This window comes from Castanea sativa, chromosome 9, assembly GCF_040712315.1.
Source record: "Castanea sativa cultivar Marrone di Chiusa Pesio chromosome 9, ASM4071231v1".
Classification (NCBI taxonomy): Eukaryota; Viridiplantae; Streptophyta; class Magnoliopsida; order Fagales; family Fagaceae; genus Castanea; species Castanea sativa.
This window is the reverse complement of record NC_134021.1, coordinates 39,480,227-39,486,615: the sequence shown is the minus strand read 5'-3', so window position 1 is coordinate 39,486,615 and position 6,389 is coordinate 39,480,227. Positions and strand designations below refer to the sequence as shown.

At 36.8% G+C, this 6,389-nt stretch overlaps 1 pseudogene; it reads right to left on the bottom strand.

The window, feature by feature from the left end:
• Nucleotides 1-1,622: 1,622 nt before the first annotated feature.
• LOC142608637 (18.1 kDa class I heat shock protein-like) lies at nucleotides 1,623-2,106 on the bottom strand (annotated as a pseudogene).
• Nucleotides 2,107-6,389: the final 4,283 nt, after the last annotated feature.

Genomic DNA, 6,389 nt, shown 5'->3' with positions numbered 1-6,389 from the left:
TCAAAAATACTTTTACACCCTATCCTTAAGAATGGACAAAACTTAGGGAAAACCTTATAAAAATACATATCTAACTCCACATAAAAAATTGCTTATACAAAATAAAACCACTCTCCCACTAACCCATGTCTTCAAAACTTTCTGGTCAACTAAACCACTGCCATAATTCAAATTTGCTATAATCACCCCTATCAAAACATGGCAACCTACCCATTTTTCCCCTTTAAATCTCTTTTGCAAGGCAAAAACCCACTATTTTTTTTTTCTTTCTCGCCCTTTAAAAAAAAAAAAAGATCAAATTATGCTCATTTCAATGAACATTATTTGAAAGAGAAACAACTTTACCTAAACGTTGCTGGTTTAGAGCATTCACAATGATGCTCTTAAATTGCTAAAAAACTATCTTTAATAACCCACAAAAAAAAAAAAATGTTACATTGATAGTACTATTCTTAAATTTTTTGGAAATGAGCTCAATAAACTGCTATTTATGGTAGTCTACCGTAGCTCACAAGTTATAAAAATAATAATACTTTATTCTATTATCAAATAAAATAATGTTTCTCAAAAACCAATTGGTGTCTTGATTTGATGATAAATAGCTATCATTAGGAGTAGAAACCTTAAGTTGAAATTTTCTTTAAAAAAATTAATAATAGTGTTTTTCTATCTCTCCTTTTTTATTATTCACCATTCCGCTCTTCTCTCTTTCTTTCTTTTCTTTTTAATTTCTTTCTTCACCGGTTTTTTTTTTTCCTTCTTTCTCTCTCTTTTCTCTCCTCTTTCTATGTCTCTCCATCTTTGTGGGTTTAGTGGTGGTGGTTAATTTTGAGTGTGGATTTTGTAGATTTTGGCTATGGTGTTGGTTGTGGTGATTGATTTTGGCTCGTCATCACTAGTTTGGTTATGGGTTTGGTGGTAGTGGTTGATTTTGGGTATTAGTTTTTTGGATTTTGGCTATGGTGGTGATTAAGTTTGGGTTTTGGTTTTGTGGATTTTGGCTATGTTAGTGGTGGTGGTGGTTAATTTTGGTTGTGGGTTAGGTGGTGATTTTTTTTTTTTTGGCAGGGGGTTGTGGTTATGGCTGGCAGTGGAGGTGGTTGTGGCTGTTTTTGTGATGGTTGTTTTTATTATTTTTTAATGAGTTATATTATTTTCAATGAAGTAGTAAAAAATAAAATCTTTAATGTTGAATGTATTATAAAATGAATTGATAAAATAGTTTTTTGAGGCCCTAAAAACTAAATTTTTTTTAGCACCAATGCTCTTGATTCTAAAGTTCATTACTCAAAAATCCCTCATATTTTAACATTAAACTAAACACTAATCTATTTTGTCAAATCATCTTCCTAGCAAAAACAGAAAAAACTTGTTTTCCTCACCATTCTGCCCATCGATTATAACTGGAAATAAAATAAAACAAGTTTGAATCAAACGCTGAGTAAGTAAAAAAAACTAATGCAAAATTAGAAAATTACTCATTCAGATATTTCACATAAAAAAAGTTCTTCCAGATCAGAAACCAAACACCGATTTTCACCTTAAAAAAACTAACAACCAAACAAAAAGCCATTGTTTACCATATCAATCAGACCAAAAAAAAAAAAAAAAAATACACAGCAGTGACAAAGAGACAGAGAGAATCCTAAAAATTCCTAACCAGAAATCTGAATGGCCCTAACATCAGGCTTCTTGACTTCCTCTTTGGGCACAGTGACAGTAAGCACACCATTCTCCATAGCAGCCTTAACCTCCTCGACCTTAGCGTTCTCCGGAAGCGTAAACCTCCTCGAGAACCTTCCTCTACTCCGCTCCACTTGGTGCCATGTGTCGGTGTCACTCTTCTCTTCCTGCTCGACTCCTCTCTCCGCTTATCTGGAGAACTCGACCTTCCTCGATCTCCACCTTCACTTCCTCTTTCTTCAGCCCAGGCACGTCGGCTTTGAACACATGAGCATTCTGGGTCTCCCTCCAGTCCACTTTAGCAGCGGTGAACGAAGACGTTTCGGAGGGGAATATGGAGTGAGAGAATTGTGGCATGTCGAGCTCTGAGAATGGGTCGGGGACGTTGTATCGGCGGTTGAGGAACTGTGGAATCGGCCACATTATTTTTTGTGATTATGATTGTGATAGTGATATGTTTTTTTGTTTCGAGCGAAGTAGGGTTTTGTACGTGTAGTGGATAAATCTTGATGACTTGATGGTTCAAAAGAATACTATGGGGAGTAAAATTAATGAATATTTTAAACAGAGGTAAGAAGTAAATAGTGTTTGGGTTACATTGGTTTTTCACTCTATTGGGATTTCGTGTGATCGTCTGGTAGAGAACTTAATATTTCATACGATCAGTGGCGTAGCTATGTGTAAGGGTGGGCCATGACCCCCAAATTTTGAAATTTTATAAAATATATATAATTATTTTAATGTTTTTAAAATTTAGCCTACAAAAATAAGAGTTGGCTCCCCTAAATATTTGATTTAGTCCGATGATACTCTTAAAAAAAATAATTGGTCTAATAGTTATAGAAACATAACATTATTTTTTATAATTCTATTTTTTATTGTAAAATATATTCTTATATTTGTTAAATATTTGATAAAGTTTTGCACCAAATATGTTTAGATCTATATCTTTTTCAACCCATTATATGGCAATTAACAAGTCATTGACTCATTAAAAAAATATTGTCATTAAAACTACATATGAAATGTCTCTTTAATTATCACATAATGAGTTAGCATAAGATAGTTTTAAATATGTTTAGAGCTTAACTTTTTTCTCCAAGCTTCGGATCATTCATATTTTTGAAACTTTTACTAGTTTAATTGAAATTTTTTTACTTACTTTAGTATAAAATTTGATAATTTGTATTAAAAATGAAACCTTTTAAGAATTTCACTATAAAAATGATAAAAATGAATTTTATTTTATAACATATCGCTATCAAACATAATTTTGATTGAAAATACTAAGTTCATTTTTTTTTTTTGTATATATATAACTTATCAAATAAAAAAGTGTGTGTATATATAAAAAAAAACATGTGTATATACGTTTGTGTAGGGTTGTCTTAATAAATATATTAGTATTGCAACTTGGCCCCCCAAACAAAAATTTCTAGCTCTACCCCTCCATACGATTTCCAAAGAGTGAAGAGTCCCACCTTATAATCACAAAAGCCACACACGTCCAAAGCAATGCTATTCGCCACGGGGTAAGTGGGTAACCTTTCTCTAGCAAACTTCTTCTTCTCCTCAAGTATTTCATGTAGGGTCAACAACTCCAAATGCAGCAGAAATACTGAAGCAAATTCGTTGATGAGAATTTCTTTCTTTGTGGGCTCGCGGAGTAGAATAGAAAAAATATTTGCATGGCTTTAATTACTAGGAAAATAACATGCTTCAAAGCTCTGAAACCAATGAAGCAAACTTAAAATAAAACTCTTAATTAGTAAAAAAAAAAATATATCTCAGATGTATAATTAAATGAAGAAATAAAAGTGAATAGTATTTAGGTTGCAGTAGTATTTTCATTCTAAAATATTTTTGTGTAGCTGTCTTATTTAGAGGGTTTAAGTGAGATATATATAATTTTTTTTTTTTGGAGAAAATTAAGTGACATATTTAAAGACCCACAAAAATTGCCCGTGCCCCACTCACAACTCATTATCTTTGAAAATTTTCAACTACATTTTGACCCATGGCCAAACAAGTAATACCATGATTGAAATAATTTTATTAATAATAATTATTTATGTACAATATTGTGTAAGACTGAAGGCAATTCCATGATGGTTATAAGGTAATTTCCTTTGACCATTACACAAAACCATAGGAAATTTTCCTTCTACATTCTCATCGTCTCTTGACTCTCTTATTAAACCACTAGACTACAGACTTTTTAATTTTTTTTTTCTCTTGTAGAAAAAATCGGATACAAGGATTCATAACTCTAAACTAGCCTTAGAAGCTATTCTATTTTTTTATTTATTCTAAAGGTATACCTTCAATTCATCATAATTAGGAGGTGTTACATTTTCCAATCACAAAATTACATAAGGGTGTGATGAGATTTATTTAGGGAAAAATTATTTATCTATTTGTGCGTGTAATAATTCTTTCCCAAATAAATATCATCACACTCCTAAATATTTTTGTGAATAATCCAAATTATTATCTACCTGTAAGCGCACAATTGTACCTGGACCCAAAGACAATCACGGGCTCAGGCCCAATGAGCCTTAAACAATAAAATTTGTAGAGTGTGGGCTCGAAACCTAGATTAGAAGTACTGCGAGTTTGATATCAGGTTTTTATAAGCAAACACAAATAAATAACGATTGATAATGACAAGTGGATCTCCTCGGAATCGTGCCGAGGACTACTACTTTGTTATTTCTCTTTCTTGTTTCAAGATTACAATTTCTCAATTTCTTTCTTAGTTCTTCGATCCCCCCTATTTCTTTGGCCTTTACCCCCCTTTTATACTCCCTTCCCTGATACATTTTTAACATTGACTAGAAGTTTCCACCTCACTGTTCAGGGGTCACCTCCCCATTAATGCGGCCAGGGAGGTAGGTGCAGAGCCTTTAATGCGGATGTGGCAGCCTTTACTCTTGATATTTTCTTTAATACTGGTGCATCTAGAAGATTCAGGATGTCCCCTTTTAACCACTGGTCTTTCCAGAGTTGTGCTTTGACCTTCATAATGAAACTTTGAATTCTCTAGGGCTTGTCCGAGGAGAAACTCGTCCTCAGTTGTATCCTCCGACCCTCGGCGTGTGGGCCAATTCATAGAGTTTAATCCTGGAACAGGTCGGCCCTCCATGTTACAGCCCAAAGGTCTATAGGCCCACTTGGGTCCTTTTACTCCCCACAATAGCCCCTCAAAACTTTATTTTTCATCATCCGAGGAGAAAAATAGGGTTTTGACCCAACGAAGACTTCCTTCACACTTTCTGTAAATGACCACACGGGTAAAGACCGTTTCGCGTTCCGGAGGGTGACACTTGGCGGTTTTATTTTCAAAAACGCGCGTATTTATTACTGTAGGTTACACCCTGTCCCCCACATTCAACGGTGAGATGAGCATCCAACGGTCCTTGTTATTCCATGAAAATTTGGGCGGGATAAATATAATTTCGAGGCCGCTTTCCGCACACCGTGACGCTTCGGGAACCTGCGCCTTCATTTAATTCATCAGGGACTAATCCCATCAAAACATCAGTAAACATACTTTACCCGCAGAAAACCGTGGAACTCTGCACAACTTAAGATTCGTAAGTTTTTGATTCTCCCTTTCTTAACCTTTTCTCCTCGGATCTTGTCCTCAGTTATCCTTGTAGATATTTTCCCTTTTAGAGTTTAGTCTTTCGTCCCTCCCTGATGGGAAAATTTAAGTGTCTAGTTGATACCGCCGCTGGAATGGAAGGCTTCAGAGCCAAGTATCACATTCCCGGCGATGTAGGTTTAAAATATTGCCCGGCGGAAGCCGTGGCCGGCTCTAGAAAGGAGGGAGAGGTTATCATTCCAATGATAGCCTTTGTAGAGGGTGGGATGACCCTCCCAATGAAGCCTGTAACTAGGGAGTACCTTCGCAACCATCGGTTGTGTCCCGATCAGTGCCTCCCAAACGTTTTTAGAGTTTTGGGTAGCGTCGATGCTCTAAACGAGCAAATGGGTCTAAACCTCACCTGGCACGATGTCGTCTTTCTGTACGAGTCCCATAAACTCTCCAAAGTAGGTTACTACATTAAATCCCGCTCCAGCATCGTTAGGCTAATCTCCGGTCTGCCCAAATCCAACAAAGGCATGAAGGATGACTACCTGATCGTCTCTGGGAACTGGCACGACGGCCTCCACTGCCCAGTTGAGTGGGGAGATCCAGGTGCGACACCTTAGGATTAACCTCCCCCCGCACAAATTCCTCTAACACTCACGAAAATGCGTATTCACATGTATTCATGTTTATTTAGGTTTATTATATGTTGTGTGAATCTGACCATGTTCGTTTGATTTGGTGTCTTCTTCTACAGATAAGCAACACGTGCGCCCACACTTAAGCCACTGCAACGTTGCAGATCTCAACCGAGTACTGCGCTCCGAGGTGTTTGTCAGCGAGGACCTACAACTCAGGGCTGCTCATCTGATTCTGGGGTACACTCCCATTTCTTCGGACTTCCAGGAGATAGAAAACGCCATAGTCGCGGGTGACCGAAGGCGAAGGAAGATAAACGTAGCCCGGCCCCACTTTTTGGACGACCACGATCTCCCTGACGCCCCTCACACCATTTTGTACACACAGCCCATAGCGGCAATTCCCCTCGCCGTGCACTCTCAGGCAACCGTTGTTCCAGAAGAGCAGGTGTCTTCTTCACACACGCTAGACG